General features: G+C 46.6%; 1 protein-coding gene and 1 pseudogene across 1 annotated transcript in view; both read right to left on the bottom strand.

Moving 5' to 3' along the window:
• Nucleotides 1–26,706, bottom strand: part of LOC126546001 (dual specificity calcium/calmodulin-dependent 3',5'-cyclic nucleotide phosphodiesterase 1A-like) — a 615,937-nt gene that overhangs the window by 419,828 nt on the left and 169,403 nt on the right. The window lies entirely within an intron of this gene.
• Nucleotides 16,223–16,402, bottom strand: LOC126546495 (U2 spliceosomal RNA; annotated as a pseudogene).

Here is a 26,706-nt window from a genome sequence, read left to right as displayed (position 1 = left end):
CGCTCACTGGGCGGTGCCTTTACGACATCCAGTGTATAACCAAACATTTCTACAAGCCTGGTGAGAAACCCCTTAAGAGATCGGCATCGAACCAGGTACCACTCCTGTGCCACCATACTGCGGTCTACACTGTAAGATAATTTACACCCTAAAAAGTGAAAAAGGGTGTAAATGTGTCTGTAACTCACACCCTTAGGGTGTTATCTATATAACGGACACCCTGAGGGTGTGAGTTATAGACACATTTACCCTTTTTCACTTTTTAGGGTGTAAATTATTTTACAGTGTAGCTCGATTAAATGCCGCAAACCGCCCACTCTTGCTTTCTGTTCATTTTCCTCTCTTTGAGCTCACGCTTCCCGCACAGCTTGATTTTTTTTTTTACTTTTCCCTGCTGCTGTACCTCTGGTCTTTCGCTGAATCTAGTTCTTTACACAAAGACTCGCAGGAATTTGAGGCCTCGCCAAGTTGCCAGGAGGCAGCTTTTTTCCGCAGTGCCATACTACTTCCATGGAATAGTGTACAAGATGGCAAATAAACTGATTTTATTTTATTTGAAGCGAATTATGGCAGCTCCTAACGTCACGAAGCTGCCACAATTTGGCGGCTTCCTGACGAACATCTTCAATGTAACTGGTGGCATCATCTTGTCCTGACAGAGAAGTTTAATCTTTGCCGACTGAAATTAGCATCGCACGGACAAGCGCGCTAGTGGTAGCTGTTGCGTTCATCCACCTTGATTCTGAGATCACATAGTCGTGGACTTTCTTCCTTCTCTCCATTGTATAAGAATACCAAATTGGTGACGAAGGATTAGCGAAAGAAGCACAAACACAAGCACCCGACGTTTGTGCTTCTTTCGCTAACCATTCGTTATTTTCTTTTCGCACTTCGGAGCTTCGTGCTGCAAATGACGCCATTACCTCCTCTACATGTCCCCTGGTTTCGAGCAACGAGCTTAAAGACTTGCTGAAGTAGTTAATGAAGCAAGTACTTCTGGGATACTTCTTAAAAATGACTCCCCGTACACCTTTTTATTCCGTAAAGCTAACTTTGATCGTTATGTCGAGTCGCCAGAACAAACTGTCCTCACTTATGGAGCCGCAGAAAATTCAATGTGGCCCGATGACGGGCTGTTTCCCGCTTCATAATTCCAGAACGTGCTTCAAATTAGCCTATGACTAGTGCAGAAGCACCGAACGGTCCTCCCTTACACTTTCCTGTGTAAGGTGGCAGATTTTATTATACCGAATTGTGCTGCATCGGGGACTCAAAAGGTATAAAACCCGCTAAAACGGCAAAGGCAGGGACGTTGTCAAAGCAAGAAAGGAGTGTTTCATTACAGCTGAGATGGAAATGAAAACACATATATAGATATGTTAAGAGTTGACAGCCAGAGCAGCGATAACAGCTGGCGAATAACCTTATGAAGAATAGCTAGAAATCACTCAACACGCATGTGCGTGCGTACTTGCGTGCTGCATGGATGCCAGGGATTGGCACCGAGCACGCAATTTTGGGAGGGTCTAACATATCCCTCATGCTCTTCGACATTGCCATTTTGCCGCGGGAATTTATGTTACGGAGAGAGAGCGATGGTATTATATTAACAGGCTAACACAAATAAGGAGGAAAATGCATACTTTTCGAACTTAGTGACCCCTCCCGTAACATTGTGTCCGTTGCGTTTGCGAAATTCTTGCATATGTTACCGTCCACTTTGGCGCCGCTATAATGGCGATGGTTTGTCCCATGGCTTTCACCTTTGCCCGTAAGGCTGTTACGGAGCCTTTGTACTGGTGCACTTAAAAAGTAATACGCGAGACAAAATGTACAGAGAAGACAAATGTGGTAGACAAAAAATGCGAGATGGACCAACAAATAGGGAAACAGAAAACAAGGAGGCAGACGTAAAATGGTGCTAATCATACAACATATATAGAAACCACGGGAAATGAACACTGAAATACGTCAATAGAGGCAGAATACTTATTACATGTTGTTTTAGAGTTGAGCCATGGACAGTCTCTAATGCAACAACGCCGCGCAGAAAAACGCAGAATGCTGCCTGGTATACTTTTGCGGCACGGAAAGTTGCACATGATCAATTATCTTTGCACAATTTATAATGCTATGGACCACCTTATGGAGGAACAGAAGGTCTGAATTACTACGTCTTTATTTTAGAGGTGTGAGTTGAGGTATATTTGAGAGGGCTAGAATATGGTCGCTAGAATGGTGAAAGCAGTGCTAGAAAATAGATATTAACTTATTCTGGACACGTTGAATGAGGTCAGAATAAGATTTGCAAATTCCGCCTCAAATTACAGGGGCATACTCTAGTAGTGGAAGGCACACAGTAGAATACAAAGGCAACAGGGGAGTGGAAGTCATGCGATATACGGCAAACTATACAAAGAGCGCGAAGGGTTAGCGCATATTTAGAATGTGAAGAGAAGCTTAGCGTTCTGTCGAAGTACACGATATATTTCATTTCATCAACCCTCGGCAATGAAGCATCTCAAATGGCGTATGAACGTTGCATACGGTGTGTTTTCGGCGTATAACTTAATACCATAGCTTTGGGAGCATTCAGGAGTAGCTTATTGTCTCTGAGTCAATTTGAGAGTGAAAAACAAAAGCCTTTTTTCAGGTCAGTGCAGTCGTGAACACTGTTGACAGTCTTAAATAGTTTTATGTCGTCAGCATATGAAATAAATGAAGAATGTTGAATTACTGATAAAATGTCATTTATGAACAGCAGTAAGAGAAGACGGCCAAGAACGGATCCTTGAGGAGCACCGCTAGTGACCTCATAGCTAACAGAGCTCTCCATTAATGCCAATGAAGCATTATCTACTGCTTAGGCAATCAGATGCCAGGGCAGTGATGGAAGTAGGTATGTTTATTTGCGTGAGCTTTTCAATTATGAGCTCATTATAAAATTCCATCAAACGCTTTACTTAAGTCAAATAGCGTCTGATTGGCCCCTATACTATGTACGACACTGGAAGCATGGGTCATAAGTGTGACCAAGTTCGTTGTTGTGGAGCGCCTTGATACAAAGCCATGCTGTCAATATATTAAAATGTTCTTGGCACTTACAGAAACGAGGGAATTCAATACAGATTCTAATAATAATAATAATAATAATAATAATAATAATAGTGTTTATTGCACATATATGTGTACATTCAGTAAATTCATATATAGCTATGAAAGTCGATCTCATGCAGTCTTCATGTCGTCACGTTTACTTGCCACAAAAAGCCGCAAGAAAAGAAAAAAAAAAAAGAAAACGAAGAAGAGAAAACCTCTACTGGCCTCTACCGATTCGCTCTTATCCCTTAAGGGTAAGGATGTCAGCCATGGGACAAACCAGCACCGCCAATATTTCTACGCGAAGGTACGCAACGGCGTTAGCTGAGGAATTAAAGTAAATCAAGCTTTATTCTATATACGGCTCTTGCCGGCATTCAGCAGGTTGCAGCCAATGGGCAAACCTGTATTTCAGCGAGCGCAACGGATTACCCTTCCTTGTTTCAAAGAGCCCCCAAATCCGGCGAGGTGACAAGTGAAATTAAGCAGCAGCTGAAAAGACAGAGGGGAAGACTGAAAAAATCCCAAGGTAAATATTTATGGTTGGTTGAAAAAGTAACCCGGTAGTGTCAACGAACTCATGAAAACAGTGTCGAAACTATTTGGACGCTTCAAATGCAGTTTCACCTCAGGCACTGCTGCGGATTGGTGCAAGTTTTCCACTCTGAATGTAAACAAAAAAAAAAAAAAAAAAAAAAAAGAAAGAAAGAGGGAAACGCGCGCGCCAAGCTCTGTCGCTGTGGGAAAGAGAGAAACGCTCTCTTTCTTTATTTTTGCGCTATGTTCGATACATAGTTTCCTTTCAGAGAACCGCGCTCTATGGTGTTTGCGTTCCTTTCAAGGGATTGGTAAACACAACTCTGAGCGCAGCTCACAGAAAATGACCTTCATGTATAAGGTGCGCGTCTGCCTGACTTGTGCATACGTTCGCAGACCCTGCTTGATCTGCCTGAAGGGTGCGTTGGCATCGAACGATATGAAATTGGCTCTACGTTTTATTTTTCCTGCATAGGTTCCCACTTTATCATTAAAGAAAGTGGTATACGTTGCAAACTGAAGTCAGAAGGTTTGCCCTGTACTAGCGAATCTACTAGGTGATCATTTTTAAGTGTTTTACGGAATATTTGAAAATTGCCTGTTGCATTTAACATGATTGTAGCCCCTGAGCTCGATTATTCAGAGAGGCGGACAATACTTGCGCAAGAAATCGAAACACATATTTAGCTAATTAACGAAGACTCAAATTAACTTCTTAATTACTTTACAGTCCATTTGCAATTTAGGAATTGCAGCCGCTGAATTTGCGAGGCGTATTCACTAGGAGTGTATTTCCAGGATGGCTCCAGTTTGGAGATATGCGCCATCAAACTTGCCGTAACTATGCCCTGTTGTTCCACTTACTTTTTTTAACAAAACGCTTTTTAATGCATTGAAGCACAAAAGTAACTGGAACACCCATGTAGTTCTTCCCACACGTTGCATGATCATATATCGAAACTGATGTCAGCCTGGAAATTCACTTCAAGTGGGTACCTCTTGCAAGCTTTACGGCTGCAAATAGTAAATTGCAATACCAGCCGTAGAGTAATTAATTAGGAAATTATTTAGTAAACTTTTGTTACGTAACTGAGTGTGTGTTTCGATTTCACATGCTAGTAATGTCCGCCTTTTCGAATAATCCAGCTCAAGGACAAGAATTATGCTATCTGCCGCAAGCGATCTTTAAAAAAATTAATAAAACTTGAAAATTATCACCCCGTATGTAAAATGTGTTACTTTTCGGCGACAATTCTTCGTGATAATGTTAAGAAAGCCACACAGCCGAAGCACCCACTGCTTGGTTTCCCTAAGCAGTTAAAGATAGAGTACCTGTTGGAATAAACATCTCTGCTTTATTATTATTTAACATATATACACTTGACAGGAAATATAAAGCGAATAGCAGGCTGGCAGCTGCCACCGGGAGGGGCACAACGCCTGCCGACTTTTCAGAGAGGAGGAGACAGAAACATAGAAATTAAAATAAATTATGGTGTTTTACGTGCCAAAACCACTTTATGATTATGAGGCACGCCGTAGAGGAGGACTCCAGAAATTTCGACCACCTGGGGTTCTTTAACGTGCACCTAAATCTAAGTACACGGATGTTTTCGCATTTCGCCCCCATCGAAATGCGGCCGCCGTGGCCTGGATTCGATCCCGCGACCTCGTGCTCAGCAGCCCAACACCATAGCCACTGAGCAACCACGGCGGGTAAGTACATAGAAATAGAAGACAGGAAAAGGGGAAGAAAGAAGAAAGAAAGAGCAAGATGACAAATGTCAAATAATTAGTGGTCATGCCACTAAAGAATGACGAAATAGGAGAAACAGTCTTTGAGGTCTTGTCATTAAAAAACACAGAAATATGCTACTCTGCTTTTGGGAATAAAGGCATTTTAACTCTAAAAATATCTAGTTATATGATATATATTGTGGGCCTAAACTGTGGGCATAGGTGAAGGCCTTGCTAAGGTCTTGTAAAAGATCGCAATATCAGTTAAAAAAATAAAGTTTTTTTTTTCACAGTATTTTCAAGGTTTAGGTTCATCGCAGGTGGTCTGCGCACTCGCGCTGCGAGAGGAAAATGGTGTCTATGTCTTGACGCGTTCACTCGGTCTGCTATTGCTTCTGACGAGCGGCCGCGGTTGTGTTGTATTACGTGCTGTGCGGCCGATACCGAATGAGTAAACATCTTTTTTCGCGATTACCAACTTGTATTAGAGTCTCTGCAACTGCAATTTCTGCTAAGGTTCTTCCGAGTCGCACCGCCAGATGCTTACGACGAGGCTCCTTTAAGAAAATGAACTTTTCCTTCGTTCTTTTTTTTTTTTTTGTGCATGCGGGTTGCGAAAAGCAAAGCAACAATCTGAAAACAAGAGCGGATACGTGGAGAAAGCGAGACCATTCAAACCACTCGATGAAGTGACACGTGTCCAGAAGCTCTGCCTGGCAGCTTTGCCTTCAATGCCAAGAAGCTTGTCGCCGATCGATGTACCTTTCACGCACGCGGCGCTTCGCGGGGTCACAAATTCTGAAAGCGCAACACAACAGTCTGCCCGTGACATGTAGACATTGATCTCGACGCTAATCGCATTATCTGAGGGAAGTAAGGGAAGCTATAGCCTACGTACGTGTTGACAATTCTGCGGTCACTCTGAGCTGCCACGCACTCAAAAGCACGAAGTGCCTGCAGTGCTCCGGAGTCGGGAGGATGAGATTGGATAGAGACGTACAAAATGTAATCAAACTCTTAGTGCTGGTAGAGGTGTTCGCAGCGAACACGAGTGCACGGTAAAGTTCGAGTGCACTTCGAGTGCACGGTAAAACTGTCTGTCTTCGAAATTTTAGCTCGGGGACCTTCGAGGGGGCACTGGTGACGCAAGGTTCTGCCGTATACTCTCAGCAGTCGGGAAGTACCTTCTAAATAAGATGAGTCGGCGAATACAGTGCTTATAATTGTAGCTTAATTCATGAAGGTACCTCGCACGAACGCTGTGCACCATCATAGCGGTCGCACTGGCATTATTGCAGACCGGCGATCCACGCACGGGCTATCAACTATAGTCGCGCTAAAGGGTGGAGATTCATATGTCAGCGCATGCCGTATTCGTCCTGACCGCAGCAAGACTGCCATCGGCACCACATCGAAGCAAACAGGTAGCTCTCGTGCATAGGACGGCGCCGTTAGCGCTGGGAGCGGCACCGTGGCTAAGGGAACGTTCTCACCCGTGATCGCGCGGGTGTTCGACCGTTTTCGCCGCCTGTTGTTGGGTTTCTTGTCAGTGGCTTTGCCCACCCAATTCATCATAACTGCCCTCCGCTGAGCATCGTTCCAACGTTTGGGCGCGTTCACGTCGACACACCGGCCCGTTTTCCTATAAGCTGACGTCGGATTCCTCTCGGATATTGATGGAACACATATTGTAATGCCTTGGGATAAACCTTGTTTTTTATACTTCGGCCTGTTGGATGAAATGCAGCTGCCCAAAAGCCTTCCCTCGCTCGAAGTCGTCAAGTAATGAATTACGACGTAGCAGTCGTGCTCAGGGTTTTGCAAATCTCGAGTGGACGAAGTCGGAACGGGGAGGGGGGCTGGCCGCGACTGGCGACGGACGACATTGTCAATGCCAGAAGCCTCCTGTCTATACGCGCAAAGTACAGTTACAGTGGCTAACCTCCCTGTCTACCCATCCATTTTTTTTCTCTGTTTCGCATTTCTTTAGTCCTAAAATGTCGCGATTTATAACAAGAGGTGCAGCAGTCGCCTGGCTATCACAGCGTCCAATACAGATAGAAGTGTTGTGAACGGCTAGAGCCTACAACATAATTAAAACCACGACAAAAATTAAGTCGTCTTTATGTGCATACCAATGCAGCAGAAAACAAAAGAGAAGAATGTGCAACCGAGCTGTGAGGCATTATAAAAAGAAAACCCGGTTTACTGATTGTTATACAGCAGAAAAAAAAAGAAGCAAAAGTCGGAAAATTTCTCCGCCCCGACTCCGTCAAGTGGGTACTCGGGACATTTACTCATAAGTCGTAACGATCCCACTAAATTTGTGACGGTTAGTAACCTTAGGACACATGATGTGAGTGCCTCTGAATATACCTAGTGCTAGGAGCAAGCTGTTACTGAAGACAGTTAGCCATCCTTCGATGTTTTTATAGCGAAGCTGTATATGGCTAGCGGATTCGTGTGTCCTTCCGTCTGTCACATGTACACCGAAAACTCCTCCGGCGCAACTCCATGTCCACGCGCGAAAAAAAAAAAAAAGAGAAAGAGAGGCGCGCGATTGCCTGCGCCAGTAGTGACGCCATTGCTCTCCGTCGCAGCCGAGAGCGCGCGCAGCAGTTTCTCTCCGGCTCCGAAATGGTAGGCCACGTGTCATACGTACTCCTGTGGAGCAGGCAGCTTTCGAACAGCAACGCCGCGAGTAGAACCGGGAACGAGCTCGTCTACGCCGTGCCGATGCTGCAGCCCGGACACAAGGCCAGGCAGGTGCAGCCTAGCGCAAGCAGCAACTGCGTACCGAGGATCCGGCAGCCTGCCAAGCCGTCGTTAATCGACCATCAGGATTAGCCCAGTGATAAACACCGGGGCCGCACGTTTCAGCTTCGCTGGTTAACCATCTGTAGGGTGTGCTTGGGCAGTGATGTTTTTTGATCATCCCCTTCGTCTGCGAACGCTTGCGCTCGGTGTTCCAAAAACAACTGTAAGGTTTCTGTGGCCACTCAAGAGACAGACGAACCTTCGTTTAGTGGACGCCGACATCACTGGCACCTGCATCAATGGCACAGCCACTAAGACCGCGTAAAGTCGCACGCTTGATATCTTGCCTCAGCGTCCGTATCTCGATAAGTGGGGGGAAAAAACAAGCCAATTGGCCAAGAATATCAGTGTGACTGCAGTAACCATCTTCAGTCCAGATTCACTCACTGAATCCCAGTAAAGGTCTGTTATAGTCTTAAAGTAATATATCGGTTATAGGACGAACATTAGTTAAGCATTGTCCAGGGTAGGTGCTTGTCCAAGAACACTATACAGAGATCAGTCCATGGTCCGTCTGATGGCTCTGCGGTATTGAAACCTTTGACGAGCAGCGCAAGCGTCCTGTGTACTTGTGTCCTGTGTGCTTGCCTTCTTTGTCCGTGTTTATTGTGCTGCTCGTCAAAGTTTTCAGCTATGAACCAACTGGCCCAAACAAAAGTCACTTAAGCCTCCCATGAAAGTGTTCAGCAAGTTCAATTGTGTTTATTTTCAGTGGGAGCGAACTTTACCGGTTGTTAATTAGGAAACACGCAAAAGCTACCATAATGGGCCCACCAATGATTCCTGAGATCATGGTCAAATACTAAGGTGCTTGAATTGAAAAAAAAAATTCTCCTTTTCTTTGGTGGTCATCATTCGGTCAACAGAAACAGTTAAAATTAAAATTCATTTATAAAAACATTTTTAACAAACTTCAGCTTGGCGAAAAACAGAAGGCCGACCAACTAAGAGATGATCATGAATTTCAATTTCCAGCTTGTAGTGTTATACTTAACTTTTGCGTTTAATGAAGGTCCCTAAGTTTCGAAAAAAAAGAAAAAAAACTGTAGCTGGTCGATTGTGAAGCTCATACAGTCAACAGGTCTGAAGATGAAGTCGGAAAGTCAGATATTCACGAAAAGAAACCGCTAAGATGAAGGAATGAAAATCCATTGCCGAATACTTTATGCACGGTAATCGAAAAAATTCACAGGTTGACTGTTACTTTGTATATTAAACACGAAGACCACAGGTCAGAAGACGTGTTCAAATTTAGTAAACTCTGATGTAAGAATAAGAGAGCTTGAAATATGCTAAGCTTCGTAAATTGTTTCATTTTAGCCTATATAGTTCGCGTCCACTGCTGGTCCTTTCACTCAAGAAGCAGCAGCTTCAAGAATCGTAAGATAATCAAAAAAGATGAAAAGTGATGGAGAGACAGTCAGTCTGGACGTCCACCGGGAGAGGTTCCCTGGCGTACCAGCGTTGTACGTCCACTAGCTCATTCAGGGTGACGATAAGCTGTTCGTGCACTGGAGCTTACCAGACAGCCCTGCATCGATTACCACAAAGCGAGGTAGTTTGCCTTAATGAAGGCGGCAAATTACGCGCTAGGCACAATTTACGCGAACATGTCTGGCGCCACTCATGGAGTGTTGCAGTTTGCGCACACCTTGCAGCACATAAGAGGCGCCTGCATTCAACACGGACGCTGAACTAGCTACACAGACGCACCTGGAACGACCCGATTACCGATCTGAGAAAGGAGAGAAAAGAAGAGCTAACTTTCATCTTCTCGAGCGAAAAGGAAGCGAAGGAGAAGTCGCGCGCACCTCACCCACCAACCCACATCTTAAATTATCATTTCCCTCGGGGATTTTTTTTCCCCCTGGGCCCGAGAAACTGGGTCAAGAACGGAAGGGCTGGCGACTGTCTACGTGCTTATCGAGCACACGGTTCTCTCTCCGAGAAGCGCTTTTATTTGCGCTTGCTGAGCAAACAGGCGAGCGCGCTCGCCCGGTGGAGTCGGCCGGCGTCTCATCCAGCGTACCTGGTGCCGTCGGCCAAGCAATGTTTATGGAATAAAGCTTTTAGTATAATGAAGAAGCGCAGCTGCGACGAACGGCAGTTTCAAACGCGACCCTCGCGCGGGGCGAAGAAAAGTCGGACGGGAAGCGGAAGGAGAAATAAAGAAGCAGCACGGAACCGACGAGCGGCTGGTACAAGAACTTCGATATGAAAACTCAATTTCCGTTTTGATTTTCCGTGATAGCAGCCGACGGCGCGGACGCGCCGGTAGCGGTGCTGGCCCGGCGAGCGGGGAAACCGGCGGCGCTTTAGCCAACGCGTCTGTCGGACGAAGCGCCGCCTCTGTACGCAGTAGAACCCCATGTGTGGTGCGTGCTGCTCGGTGGCGCGTGTAACGCGCTTTTCAATAGGGTATGCAGTGGCTAGCGCGCAAGAAAAACCGACACAGCATGCGGTAACATGGGTCTCACGTACGCACTCTCACGTGTACGATTTTCCTATATTCTCCGCATGCGACGCGGCTGAGGAAAAGCGATAAATACTGCAAAGCGCAATCAGTCTAAATATACGTTTCTTCTTTGTTGCGGCACAGCTTGCGGAGTAATCTGAACAAGTACGCACGCCTGTATTTTAGACGAACTCAGAAGCTGTGAGGTGACGCAAGGTTGTTGCGACAAAAATTTGGAGGACGCTTAAGCTTCGCCTTTAAGAGCGGAACGCGATAGCATTCAAGGATCCCTGACTGCTTCTCCCGCTTCCCGGCAACTGCAGCGTATGCAACCGTAATGTTCACCCGGAAACGCTCGCGGCGAACGCTATGCACGAAGGCGGGCTTTCTGGTAGAAACGCGGCCTCTTGCGTGGGCCGCGATGCGGCGGAGCCGAGCGCCATCTGGAAGTGTTTCAAGGAAGCGGGCGCGTCGCTCCATGGACTCCGAGATGTTCACGCGCCGGCGCTCGCAAATGGTGGACGCCGTCGCCGGTGTATGTAGGGCAGAAACGCTGGAAAAGGAGTTTGTTTGAGTTTTCGCGTAACAGAATTATGTTTTTTTGTTATATTAAAATTACAATCCAGGAGCTATCATGTCTGTAGGTTGCGTGCAAGTCGTACTTCACGATTTTTCTACGTATTCTAGCTTGAGAAATACAATTAGTTCAGTAACTTCCTTGCGCCACATGGAAAGCCTGGGTATGGGTGGTTCGAAAATCTTTTTGTCGTAATGACGACCGACGCGGGATTTTCTCCGCCACGGGGCCCTTTACGCTATCGCGTTAATATAGCGTCCTTTCTACCTGCATTGAGGAGAAGTGGCGTGACGCGCGTGCGTCAAATATCACCATACTTTTGAAAGCCTTGCAGTTTGAAATTAGGAGGCTAAAGCCTAGTAGTTCGCGCTATGGTGTTATTTTCTTGGTATCCGTCGACTACTAAAAGAAAGTCCCAGTTCCGCAAGAAAGGCGGAGCATTGATTGCGATAGCAAAATATTAGACTTTACGAAGTAAAGTTCGTAGTATTACCGGCCACGTAAACTGCAGTAAACATTCTGTTACTAATTAAATTAACAAGCATAGTGTTGCACGCGCACAGGCACACATGAGCAGATCTCATTTCATGACCGCGACCACTCGCTGTCACAGCGCTGGACGGATGAAGAGCGCCGGCCACGGGGAGCGAACGCTGGTTGCTGCCTCTCGGTTCAACGCCTCTCCGTAAATTGAGATAACGTTACCTGCAACAATAGGCGAAGATAGTGCGCATGATGAGACCAGCCATCTTGGCTCGCGCAACTTTGGACCCACTGCAGGTTCTCTCCAAGATAAAGCACGGGCGCGCGGACAGCTATGCGTAGCTATTGGAATGCATTATGTAACCGCGCAAACGACAACGGACGAAGAAGGAAACGCACAGGACACGCGCGGTCCGATGTGTTTCCTCCTTCGTCCGTTTGTCGTTTGCGCGGTTAAATAATGCATTCCAATATCGACCACCAACTAGCCCGCCTCTCCCTGTTAAATAAGCTATGCGTAGACAATGCGGCACTATGGAAGAGGAGACGCAAAGCTGACAATGTTTGCTTGAGCGTTCTGGCTGGCAGCCCGTTTTGACTCGACCCGAGTTTGACCAAGAAGGAAATAAATAAATAAATAAATAATAATAATAATAATAATAATAATAATAATAATAATAATAATAATAATAATAATAATAATAATAATAATAATAATAATAATAATAATAACGTGCAGCGAGCTAGGTGCTTTATGAAGTGACACATCGAATTGATCAAGCAGCAGTAATATGTTTGCCAAAATTGGGATATAAGCTGCTTTCGTTATTCCGCCTCCATAACAGCCATTTATTTGGGTACCAAAGACACTCAGAGAGAGAGAGATGAAAGGAAACGATTGGTAGAGAGGCTAACCACAATAATATATCCGGTTTGCTACCCTACAGTAGAAGGCGGGGGAAGGTTACATAAAAATATAAGAGAGAGAGAGAGAGAGAGAGAGAGAGAGAGAGAGAGAGAGAGAGAGAGAGAGAGAGAGAACACATGCACAGAATCACTGCTGTTCACAGCAGGAGACGTTGCGGTCTACGTCCAATGAACCATTCCGTTTTAAGCTTCCAATTTTGTTTATATTCGCATTGCCGTGGCAACGATTGATTAATTGCGTTCACTATAACAAGAAATACAGTCGCGATTGGGCACTATGTAAGCTTAAGTGTAAGATGTATCAGACACCGCTCATCAAAAAGTCAAGCATCTATACTGTCGATCATGACACCCAACGACTTCCTGTCAGCAGTGGCCGCCATCTAAGTCAAAGCGAAATGTCGGTAAACATTTTAGCACACTGTCCTAACTCTGTGGTTGTCCTTCAAGTGCTCATAAAGATGAATCAATAAATAATGTAATAGAGCTGATACACAACGTCAAATGAGCGATAAAATGCAAGGGGTACCAAGGAGCTTGATTTTTTAATCACAACCATATATACGAAGCCAACTTATATACGTTGAAGCCAATGTCTTCGGGGAGTGCTGTTTCGGCTCCCAACGAAGGCAAGCTGTCGTTTCTTCCGCATTGCTTCCCCATTCCTTTATTAAAAGTGGGAAATTTATCCCAAGATTAAACTATGTTCTAAGTTAGTACTACACTTGAATAAATAAAAACAACCATTAGCTACCCCTATTTCCTTGGGTTCATGTGGTCATAACGTTAAGTGGTTACGTTACCTCATTCGTTCCAAGAAGAAAGGCAAGGAAGAATGTAGGGTTTAAAGTCGTAAAAACTGCACGATGGGTAACTCAGTAATTGAGGGCTCCGGAATAATTTTGCCAAACCTGGGGTTCTTTAATGTGCACACAAAGCACGATACACAAGTGTTTTTTGCATTCTGCCTCCATCGGAATGCGGTCGCCGCAGGCGGGAATCGAAGCCGGGACCTTCAGCTCAGCTCCGCAGCGCCTCAGCCACTACGCAACGTCGGCGGGCGGAAAAAAAAGCTATAAAAAATACACACACAAGATAGAAAGAGGGATGAGAGAAAAAGAAGAGGTGAAACGCCGGGAGGCTAACCATATTGAAGTCCGCTTTGCTACCTTGCTCTGGGGAAAGGAGATACAAGGATGAAAAGAGAGAGGAGAAAGAGAAATAGCACAGTTTCACCCACATTTGAAGGTGCGCGTTGAGTCTATAAATGGTCGCCAAGACCTGTTGACTTGAGAAACTGCAATAACTCTTTCGTGGCTTTCTGTGCCATCGACGCGCACGGCCTTAAATTGGTCCAAGAATCTTCATTTCCGAAAATGGTCTACTGTCGAGCCGGCTTAATGCTCTACGTCGAATTGAGGACAAGTACATAAAATGTGTTCAATAGTTTCTGTTCCACACGAGTCGCACATGGGCGTATCCTCAATTTCGATGCGGAACGAATAGCCTTTTGTAAATGCCACCTTGAGCCAGAGGTGGCACAGCAATGTCGCCTCAGGACGGTAAACTTTTGATGACACTTGTAGATTTAGGGATCGATCAAGTGTATGCAGATGACTTTTCGGGAGGTTCTGGGAAGGCCAATATTTGTGTGTCATAGCTTTAGCGACCAATTTAAGTTCTTAAGCATCGTCGGTTCTAGATAAGGGAATCGGAACTGGTCGATTTCCTACATAGGCGGACCGCACGGCATATTTGCAAATGCTAGTAAGTACAGCGGGGCGGGGCGTTTCTCGAGGCGTTCAACGTTTCTGCGCAGGCGCGAGTAAGAGCGGATGCGAGAGAGAAAATCTGGGGGCCTTTGCTCCTTGAATATCTGACTCTGCCTAGGCACTACGGTGGAGAACTTTCCTTGCGCTTGTTGCATGCGTTTGTCCCTAGGCATGTCGGCATTGTGGAGTAGGGTCGAGTTTCTTTACACTCGGACGCTAGCTGCTAGCGTGGTGAAACAGGTGAAGCAGCGGGCACTCACGCCCCATTTGGTGATCGCGGTGTGGTAAGGTACGTCGGGCAGACTTTCTGGCGCGTGCGGTGCTGGTGCTGAGTCAGTAATGCCGGATTATCACTTTGTCGCGCCTTACGGGACCCTACATTAAAAAAACATCGCTGATTTTCCCGGGGGAGCGATAGGAGCCGTAGTAGAGGCTGGGCCTGCTGTCCTGGACTTAAGGAGCATTTTTGAGTGGTCCCCTTTGAGTGAAATAAACGCAGATTGCCTTAGCAACCACGCTTAAACGTGATTACCTGATGTCACGCCGTGAGGATTATTGGCTTTGCGCCTCGTCCACGTTAGGTGAGGTTAGCTTAGCTTTAGGTTAGGTTAGGTTACCTTAGCTTAGCGTAAAAGACGTTAAGGTGGCGAGGCGTATTCCCACAACGGTTACGTCGTTAGCATTATTGTACTTTTTCTCATCCTCGTTAGGTTAGGTTAACGTTGAGTTAGGTTAGCGTAAAACACGTTAGGGGGGGGGGGGGGGCGGTGTATTCTCATAGCGATTGCAGGGGCGTCCAGATTGAGCGGCGTCCTTTTCAGCCATTCGTGTTCAACCGCGGTTGCTAAGGCGCTCTGCCATCTAGATATTCAATATATGCGGACAGGCCTCTTCCACGGTCCCTACTGCTCCCGCGAAAATATCTGCAATGTTATAACCTGTTTCACTGCGCCGGCAGCCAGCGTCCGAGTGTAAAAAAACTCGAACCCACTCCGCAATCCCGACAGGACACGCCTAGTGAAAAACGCATACAACACGCGCTAAAAAACCTCTCCTCCGTAGTGCCTAAGCAGAGTCATATATTCAAGGAGCAAAAGAACACGAACTTTCTTTCGCGCGTCCGCTCTTACTTGCGCATGCGCGCAAACGTCCGGTGCCTCGGCAAGTGTCACGCCCCGCTGTATTTACGAGCAATTGTAAAGCCGCGACCGGGCGCCCTCATTAGCAAAGTCATTACCAGCAATGCCGGTATGTTGCCGAAATATAATTTCATGCCCTTTATCGATAGGTTGGTGGTTGTCCTCTCTTACTTCATGCACCAGGTGCTCATGAGTCCTGTGATATAAGGCAAAATGTAGACTGTGAAGTGCTGCCTTAAAGTCGCAAAAAGTAAGCCATTTGAAAGGTTTCTCAATTGCAGGAGGTATTTTACAGCAGCACGCAGGACAGTAAGCTCTGCACCTGTTGATGTTGTCATATGTGACAGTTTGGAATTGATTGTACGCGTAGTTTGCGTAGCCGGAATGACAACGGGGGCACCGACCGACCGACGGACCGACCGACAAACAAACAAACAAACAAACAAACAAACAAACAAACAAACAAACAATGTTACTGGCATGCCTAGTCACACGGCGGTATACGGCACGGTACGTACACAAATAAATACTCTTCTATTACGTCTTCATTTCATTTTTAGCTGTCTGTCACTATGTCTTACTGACTGGTCTGGCTCTGTCTCCTGCTATTTTTACACCTACGCTTTTTACAGCGAAGCTGTTTATGGCTTCTATGCATTTTTTTGTTCTGCGTGCGCAAAAACCATGGGCCGATCCTGGAGATAGTGCAATACCGGGCATACTCGCGCTGGAGGTGAAGCAGGCTTCAAGCACTCCACCAATCCGCAAAAATAAGTTGAATATCTTGGGTCCAAATACAGCCCGTATCAGATATTAAACCGATAAGAACAGATACTACAGTTTGACCCGTGTCGGGCATGTCTGCGTTCGCACCGTCCCCTCTCTGTCAGCGTTCCAAGCGCTATCATATCTACTTTCCTTCCTCGCTCCCACGGTGGCGGTCCCGTCGAAACGTCACGCGTGTCTACTTTCCTCCGGCTCCGCTAGGCGGCGGTTCCGTCGTCCACGCGAATGCATTCGCAAGTTCCATACAGTTCCGTGGATTGTCACGCCATCCCGCGGCCATTAGCGAATGTTTTTCAAAGGGTATGGGAGTAATCGCAGGCAGCGCGACGGTAGCGCAGTTGCTTGCTTTCTTCGTGGCGGCCAGTAGTCTTGATTATCTGTTTTTACGCATCGTTTGTGCAAGATTGAAATTCAAAAGCAATCGCATGTAGTGCATGCCGTAATGCACCAAAAGAGTTGAGCGAAGTGAAGTGAACCTCCACTCGTTCCCCAAAGATGCTGCATACTATAGAAGAAAGAATGGGTTGTCAAGTGGCGAATTGGCAAGCCGCTAACATCACCGATAAAAGTGTGCAGCGCGCATTTCGTCGGCAGTGGCTTCTTCTGGAGCCACGTAGTTAAGAAAACGAAAGTTCTTTGCTTGTGCGCATTCGTTTATTTATTTTTCTTCGGAGAATTGATGCGTTAGTCAGAAAAATAGGGCATACGACAGTGTAATGCAGCAGCGCGAACAACGGCATGGCTTTGATCCCGAGTATATGTATTATATACGTGTGCGAGCGTCGGAAGTATTTTCTCAGGTTTCGCCTGCGTCAACTCATAGTGTGTGGTTGCCCTGGTGTCTCATTTCGCTAAAAACGCATGTTTTCCTTTACACTGCACTCCGTGGTCCGTCGCGCGGCCAAGCTCGAGCCGCGCACTTGTGGCCAGCGCAACAAAGCACACTAGCATTTAAGATAAAAACTTACACATTTGGAGCAATTTATCGCAGCTCTAAAGAAATGCTACAGTAGACCTACGTGGGCGGGCGTAGTAAGTATTTGACCGTGTTTCACCGGCAGCAGCCCGCAGTGTGTTCGTCGTTGTCTCTTCCCGCCACAAGCGCATGTGTTCACGTTCTGTGCTGCCCCCCGCGCGTCGACGCGCGCCTAAGCTTTGCAGCTGCAGTAGCCCTGAAAACGAGACTGGTAGAACCCAAAACACAGACACCGAATTAACGAAGTGAGCGCAAAAAGCTTCTATGGTAACTCCTCGTCATTGGAACGGTAATACAACTGCACCAGGAAAAAGTAAAACAACCGCCATGGCTTTCTTCACATCTGCATGCGCTAGCACGGCGACGTACGAAAAAGGCGTCTGAAAAATCGCAGTTGCGATAACCTTAGTGATAACCTTCCTTAATTATTGAATACAAATATCTGCACATTAACCATTCAGTACGTGAAAGGATCTTAAGAACATCACAGAGCAATAAAATTGCTCTTTGTCGCGAAACGGCAGTGGGCCAAAAGTAGGCTTTGCGGGCCGTCGCGATTAGCACGAAGAAGAAGAGAAAGGACAAGCTAATGTACAGTGATAGAACCTTCGCGGTAATAAATCCAGCCCGTGCGGCTTCTGCCGGACGCGTGACTACTGCAGGCAAAGCCCTTGCACAGTGACAGACGATGCGACGCAGGCCTTCACGCCGCAACAAATAATGTGCTTGGCATTCACTACTTCTTCCCCTTCAATGAGGCACCGTATCCGCGCTTCTGAGGCGTCTATGTGGCGCATGATGTCAGTTAGCGAGAGTGATTGTGAAAGAGGTAGAGCCACCTACAAGCGCTGAGCCAACTATGAGCTGATGTGAAGGACGCACATGTGCTCAATTGTTCCTATCATCTCTGTGGGCGCCATACTGAGTCGCCTTGGGCGCCACCTATAGGCCACGGAACTTGCAAATACAAAAGTCACGGTAGTTATTTGAGTTCGCACCTTTGTTCAAAATTCTGTTTCACCACTGTGTCGTGCGCTAAACAGCTTCACAGAGTGGAATAGCTGATGATTCTTTTTTCGTTTTCTTTTATTGTTGTGTGGCGCTCGAGTATGTGAATGATCGTTTTTAGAACTTCCGCGAAACTCCTCGGGCAAGCCACTTCGGGAGACCTCTTGCGAAATGCGTATGCCGCCAGCGGCTCCGTGCAGTGGAATGCCTCGGAGGGCGCCGCTAAAGCCAAAGCGGCGACGATTTCGCGCGTCATTTGCGCGAATAAACAAGCATATGAGGCCCGCTTCAGCCCCGTCCCCCTTCCTCCATAACTCAACGCGGAGCGCAGCCCGAGGGCGGCCCTCAATGGGTCCCGTAATGAACCGCCACCGCGGCCAGCGGTCAGCCCGCCGCCGCCTCCTCGAGCCTCAATCCATAACGCGGCGGCTCCGGCGCTCCCAGTATCTCGTGCACCTTCGGGAGCTCCGCCGCCGCCCTCCAAGGAATGCGGCCACCGGCGTCCCCACCGAGGCCCACGGCTCAAGAGTGCTCACTCTCTACTCTAGTGCCGTGGTGCCGGAATTGATCGCCGCGGGAGCACTTTTATTCTCACCCGTTGCCGCGATACGCGCGCCAGAGTCTGCCGAGGACTTAAAGCATCTTTATTGCTCCCGCGGAACGGCAATTTATTTGCCCTCATCACCTGCGGAAGGGCCCCTTGCGATGGTGGATTTTCAATGCGCACGGGGAAGCCACTTGAGCCGACTTGCTCGTCGGGGCGCTGAGATGCGTCTGCCGTTCCCAAGAACGGGTAAAAAAAGGAGAGAAAGAACTGCATCGGTTGCATGCATACGACAGGACGCGCCTCTTCACGCTGCTGAAAGGGGAAGAGGCTGGCGGGGAACAGAAACTAGGCTGTACTGCCACCCCACCCCACGCGATGACACAACTAATGGGCGGAGGGAGCTGAGTAGTTAACACCGAGAAGCCTCGTTCCTCCTTGCTGCTGTAAGTTTCTTCTGAAACTGCAATTTCGAAGCGTTAAAACAGTTACGACATAGTTCGCCCCCGAAACTGGGACCACGCACGATAAACTGTCTTTGTATACCTTTTGCTAGGACGGAGATGGTATATGCTAGCACACTGTGAAGGGACACTGTGCCATGCAGTTGGGCCAATCATTCAGAAAGTGGCGCATTGGAGAAAGATCAGTACGATTGCGTATTTTTGCATTTTTTTAAGCATATCGGTGCTGTTTTCGCCTCATTCCGCAATGACTTAGCATTCGCGATGCGAATTTTTCAATGCGCATTCAAAGGACGAAAAAAATTGTTTAATCAAAGAAAGAAATACCAGCGTATTCAGAAACCCAAGACGCAGTTTCTAGGAAGTATGTTCCGACGGTGTGACTTACTATTACTTGCGAACATAACCTTAAAAAAAAAGAACATGATAAAAAAAATGAAGACGGCGCACAGCTAGGTCCGTTTGCTAGAACTCAATTACAACAGGATAAATTTACGCTGTAGTAAACTGGGGAATAATCGTCGCCAACAATTGCGCAAGGTTGTCACTAAAGCTGCCTTCGACAGCGCCAGGCACCGCGCACACGGCAATACCGCTAGCCAAGACATGCCTACTGCGCTACAAACAACACAACTAAACGCCATTGTTCGTTTTTTTTTTTTTTCATTCATTCATTCTTTATTTACATCATATTTTACAAAATACAAAAGCCTTACTGGACCCATAGCCATTGGCTAGTCCCGGGTCCATAGTGAACTTAGGCTATAAAACGCAACAGGCGAGCACACAAAAGCTGTAGACATATTACATAATAGTAATATAAAACATAGATAACTCAGACACGAAAGTAAATATAACTCAGCGTTCTTTTATCCTCAACGCGCGCGAGCAACAAAACAGACATAATACTTAACAATGACATTGACATTCACAACTTGAACAATTGACATGTACAACTTAGACAGGAATCTAAATTTAAAGTAGTTTCTTTTTATCGACTGTATTTTTCAAAAAAGTATTTTCTCACAGCAGACCTAAAGTTACGGGCTTCTTTTATATGTATTGGCAAAGAATTCCAAATAAGTACGCCGTTAAATTCCACGAGTCTTTTCCCGTACAAATTTTGACATGGGGGCAAATTAAAGCACTGATTACTTGCAGCTCTTGTATTTCGTAACGGGATTTTAAACAAGGTAATCGGAAGTGGATTATTGTTTTCGATAATACTATGAATTACCTCAGCAATTTTCAATTCATACAATGCCTGCACTGGCAACACATGCAATGAGCTATACAAGTACGTACTGGATTGTGTACACCTAGATGAGGTAATAATTCTTAATGCGCGTTTTTGCAGACGGAATACAGGCTCAAGGTAAGTTAGAAAGGTGTTTCCCCATGAGTCAATACAATACGATTCGATGCAGAAGCATCGCTGCATACTGCGCGAGCGTTTCTTTCATAACGCACAAACCCGCCGCGTGAACAACGCTGACGAGCAGCGAGAGACGAGAGCGGGAAGTCAAAGAGGGTCTGATTGAGTTAGAGTTTGTGGTCTCCGTCTATAGTGGTGCTCCGTCGGGAGTCACCTAGACCACTGCGCGGGTCCGAGGATCCGAGCCCCTCAGGGGGTCGATCAGCTCAGCTGCGTGTGTAGCGTGTGCCCGTAGCGGACGCTCGTTCGGTCTCCTCTGGGAACGAAACAGAGCGCCGCAAGGAGAAGGCCCAGAGTACAGGGAAGGCGTTTATTACACGACCACCTTGGAGTTCAGGATATCTGTTACACCCGTATAGGCGCGGGGCCCGTGAGCCGAAGCTCCCGCAAGTCAAGGGTGACACTCAGTATCTCAAAAACGCGGTAACACGCCGCTATACGGGAGGATGGCTCCCAACGAGCGTGCTACCAGGGCAACGTTCTTTCAGCTCGGAGTAGCCTCCGAGGGCGACTCGGCGCAGTACGACCGCGCACGTAAAGTGAGCCGCGTCTCTTTGGCGTAGCCTTCAGAACAGGAGCGACCTCGCCGCGCTGCGGCTCCTATGCCAAAACGTGCTGCGCTATGGCTCTGCAACGAAATGGGCTACGCAGTCCCCACAAGTTCTATGGCCTGCTACTCTGCGCAATGAAAAAAATGAAAGTGACAAAATGTACTGATGAAAGATGATGATGCGGACAGGAGGAAGGGATGCGTGTATGCAGTAACCAGGTAATGCAGATGTTTCTTTAAAGCCTCGAGTCTAGCACAGTGCTCTTTGAATAGTCCACAACAGACCTTGTAGCTGATGTTAATATGCTGTGGTCCCACACTGTGGGCAAAATAATACTTTCTGACAAAGTTTGACTTCCAACAGATGCCAGCGTAAGAGCCTGCGTCTTCCGCTGTGACACGTAATGAAGGCATTCGCAAAACGCATGTTGCAGTGTATCACGTATTTAGCAGCGTTCACAGTTTTGGCTGTTCGCACTGCCGATAAGATGGGCACGACGCCCAGGCGAATATCGTGAAGGATGCTCGCTTGGTTTCGTGTGAATTCAGCTGGGAGGCGACAAGTCCTACCAAGGACCATTTCCAGTAGACGCCTATGCCGATGCTCTGGTTGACGTATAAGCTACTGCGCAATCTCGAATGAGCGAAGTCAACAAAGTTTACATCGCTTCGCGAGTACGGTATCCTTATGTCGATGGCATTAGAAAGAGCGGTTCTTGCTTCCGCGTCAGCTAGCTCGTTGCCGGCCCAGTCATAGTGTCCAAGTAGCCATTGGAAGGTAATGGAGTGACCACTCTTCTGCACAAGATCGAATACCTGTTCGATGTGTTGGGCTGACACATCGCATTTGCCTCTTCTCGAGAAAGAATCAATAGCTTGCAGCGCTGATGTTGCGTCATAAAATACCGTCCATTTACGCGTATTCAGTTGGGATATAAAGCGGACAGCTTCCCGTGTCGCAATAAGTTCTGTGGCCTTCGAAGACGACTTGTAGTCCAATTTACATTGGCGGAAGGTGCCAATTGAGGGATTACAAAGGCCGCACTTGAGGCACATCAAGTTGCGGATCCGTCTGTGTATATGCGCACAGAGCCACCGTACAGCGCGCCAAATGTGCCGCAAGTTGCTTTAGGCCAGCGGAAGGCACACGCAACTTTTGAAGGGGCACCACTGGAACCAAGGGCGCGCCTTCAAATAGCTGACGCGCAACTGCGTGTGCATGGTAACGTTCCGGCTCTGCTTCTCTCTCTTCCAAAGCATCTCGTAAGAGGAGTAGGTGCGCAGTTGATAGTCAGCAATTGCATCTCTGCTACAAGTACAATGTACGCTGACAAATCAAGAAAGTCTTTATTTGGCTACAATTATGCACTGTCTGTCACGGAATTCTAAGGAGCGACACGCCAGTTTATACTATATAGCATGTGGGCTTAGAATGCGTCTAAGCGTTGCCCAAGCAAGCTGCAATCTTCTGACTGTTGATGAGGCACGATATTTAATTCCTGTTGAAGTCATTCGAACAACTGAAACTTGTCGACGTGCACGCCATATATTAAACGCTACATGAGAGAGAGAAGGAGAGAGGAGAGAGAGAGAAGAAAGGATCAGACAGCATCACAAGCGCGTAAGAGCTGCCATTATACCAAATAACTCCCCTTTCACAGGTTTTCTCCGTGACCGAGCACTTGAGGTAGCTTTGCATCACTGCCGTCCGCTCCTGAAGTTCCAAGCACAAATAACGTTTGAAATTTTCGGCCGTTGCGCTCTTCCTGCCGTTTATCGCAATGCCCAATTATCTGGTTGTTGCGATGGAGAAGGTGGAAGCGACCAGCCAAAGATGCCATAATTGAGTTACCATATATATGGTGCAACTGCGCTTTCCGCTTTGCTGAACCTCGCTTCATGCGTTAGGCTACCCTCAGCGACTCACGCCGTTGCACCTGCACGCTTGGTTTCTCACCCCTTCTTGCAGTCCTCCGTGGCACCCTGTTATAACGTATACCATTTATATAGAGGTAATGTCGCACCATTCTTCACAACCTACTCAAGTTAATGAACGTGCAAATTCGAATACCAGCTATACTTATGCTTAGATGTACAGTGAATGATATCGTGCAGCACGAGGTCTTTCATACGTTAGTGAGTTCTGGTGACTCCAGTATGTTGAATTTAGGCTCGCTCTTTCCTTAGAAATCCACGCTTTGGAAATGAAAAAAAAAAACCGTCTTCGCCATCCTTTGGACGAAAAAACAGCCGCCCTTCCCGACATGTCGCGCAAGTTTTGGTGCTGATAGCAGCAAGATAAATTGTCGCCCCTGCTACGACTCCTATAATTTGCCTTTTTACGGGAAGCATACCACACCAAGATGGCGAAACTATGCACGAGATGAAAAAAGGGCTTCGATCGGACGCCCACGCCGTCAGCGACAGCGCGTTGACGTGCGTCGCCGCACCGCTCCAGTTCCCATCGCACGGAGGCCAAAAATCACCGCTAAATCATCATTGCAAACGCTGACAGCTATTCGAATGTAGAGAGTACGGCACCACTTTTTAGAAGTCGTATCAAAAGCACGATCGGAATGTTTACACATTGCCAAAAGAGCGAAAGGCTAGCAAAAAGTACTGAGCAACAGCGAGGACTGTGAATGTTTACAGGCGGGAATTTCGGAGGAAAGTTTGCAACGGTTGTTTTGACAGGTATACGTGAAGACCGAAGCCTGGCATTTTTTTAAATGTTACTTTTCACGATCTCACGTTTTTTCCATCGCTCGTATTTGCCTATTCGGCATAACTGAGTCCCAGAATTCTGCGTATTTCGCAGCTTTCGTTCGCCGTGGCAATGGAGTGAAAATTGCCGTAAAATGGCCGTCACACGTGCATACAGTCGTTGGAATGTTGTTCCGCGGTTGCTACGATCAGAAGATAAATGCGCGTTTTCGACAGCCCGCAAAATGTTAGCTAATAATAAATTTATCTTGGAGTTGTCGTGACAGGAGGCGCTCGCGGAAGTTTTGTTCCTATCGTTGCAACGGCCAACATTGAGACCAATTGGATTGCGGAAGGACCTGTAGGCGCGAAATCCAACTAAAAATGGATCGCGTGACTCTCGTTCACATTGTTCGCTAGTTTTCAAGCATAGGCGCATTTGGCCTTCTTGCGAAGAAATCGGAAGGAAGGTAACACACAGATTGGCTTTGTCATTCGTTTATTCCCTTGAATACTAGCATGCTGGTACTTAGACCATGTTGCGGTTGTTTAGTTTTATAGTGGTGCCTGTTGCACAGCCAAGTATGTTATTCTTGAATAAGGCAGATGACAGTTTTCCATAAAATCCTCTTAAGAGTGTTTTTAGGGAGAATCATTTTTATGGCTCCCAATTTTTCATTCGCGGGGTTCTAATCTATTACTTTTAGCGGCACACTACAGGCTAATTCCAGCTTCATACCATGTAGACCATTAAATTTCATTTCATTTTATGCGGTAACTTTGATCTCTGCCACTGGCCTTATTATCGTTTGTCAAAAAAAAATTATCGTCATTATTATAAGAGCAATCATTAAGGTAGCAATCCCTGCTTTATGGAATAGTGGCTATAGGTCGTTTTCGCGGGGCAGTTGAAGGCAGCACAATACATGGGCCAAAAATAATAGTCTCGAATGTTGAAGTAACTACAAACCACGGATGGCTTCCTAAAATGAAGGGATCGTTGTTATCCGATGACACTCCCACTGACTCATGCGTGTGCTCTTCATTTTGGCCTCACACTTTGAGCATTCAACAAGAGGCGGCAGAACACCTAACAACGGCCCGAACTGACAAAACGTACTTAGAATGTTGGCGATGAACTTGACGGACTGAATCATTAAGTTTCTCCGTGCGCTACCACGGAGGAATTGATATTCCCCCATGGACAGTGGATCTCTGGAGGGAGGTTTTTCTCTAGTTCCTAAAGTTTTCAGGACATTGCCTTATTCAACAAATGGCGAAGTTTAGCAAGTAATGCTAAACTTTACCAATCGCGCAATGCAATTGATAGCCTCATTAGATGCGCAGTTAACTGTATGCTGTGGTGAATTGCTTATTCATATGCATGTTCATCTCCGCACGGTAAAAACGAACGCTTGGGCGGAGCAATTGCCAGCATGCCTCTGCAAGGCAAGATCCATCCGTCGCTTGTTCGCTTTCAGTCACCCATGATTCATTATAGAAATCTGTATAACAGCTAGACCATCATCGCGGCAATGGCCAATCGCAATCTGCACTTATACCAAAGAGAAAACTTGTGAATGCCGGCCGAGAAAAGCAAGCTTGGTCTTGTCGTTTTCCGTTCTTTTTGTTTTTAGATTTCGGCCCGCACGAAGCCGCAGCCCCGTTATAGGCACCTTGCATCGGCCAGAGGGCGATACGGCGCTTTCATTTATCCACAAACCACAAATGAGGCAGTGCAGGGTGACATGGGTTGGGTCTCTTTTGAAGTCAAAGAAGCACAGAGCAAAATTAATTTTGGAGAAAGACTCAGGAACATGGATAAAAATAAATGGGCATATAAAGCGCACACGTATCTGTACTCGAAAGGCGTGAACACAGAATGGAGGAAGAGGTCAAGAAAGTTGGCAACCAAGTACAGGACAATTGAACCTGTAAATAGACAACCAGGAGTCATCAGAAAGAAAGTGAGAAAAACAGAGACAGTTAATTGGATGCAAAGAATGCAAACAAAAAGGACCATGGAGATTTACAAGAATGAGAAGAAAGAAATTGGAAGAGTAAATATGTACAATAACACAAAAGGCAGTGCCTTGCTATTTGAGGAACTCATCTATTCGGTACTAGATGAGGCATGTGCATGTTGCAGCGAAAATCCGGAGACCATCCTAATGAAATGTGAAGGGATCCACCCAGTGAGAACCGTAGGTAACGTAATCCTTCTAGAAGCGCTTGGGTTTAAAGTGGAAGGACGCGTCAGCCGGTGAGTAGTCGAGATAAGCAAGAGACGTTTAGAGTATTGGTGGAAAAAAATGCAGGGAAGATAATGGTACGACGGGATCTCTTACAGTCATAGCTAGCTGTACAAGGTAGATTTAGGAGAAAAAAAAGATTAAGAAGTACACAAGTATGCTAGATAAAAAACATATACAGCATACCCGATTAAGTCAAGCAGGCTAGGTCGCTATTTGTCACCACCCATTTCAAAGGGGATGCCATTAAATCATCATCAGCAGCAGCAGCCCGGCGTCGGCGAAACCGGCCGCTAGGGATGCGAGAACAAAAGAGATGACATTCAAAATAAAATCAATACATATTTTGCACCGAGCCTCGACGAGCTCAAGTTCAACAATATTTACGCGTCTTATCTCGACTGCAAACATGTTCATGTAACATTGAGCACGCGCGCTTGGACAT

This window comes from Dermacentor andersoni, chromosome 1, assembly GCF_023375885.2.
Source record: "Dermacentor andersoni chromosome 1, qqDerAnde1_hic_scaffold, whole genome shotgun sequence".
Taxonomy (NCBI): Eukaryota; Metazoa; Arthropoda; class Arachnida; order Ixodida; family Ixodidae; genus Dermacentor; species Dermacentor andersoni.
Note: the sequence above shows the minus strand (reverse complement) of the source record. Positions and strands in the feature narration are given on the sequence as shown.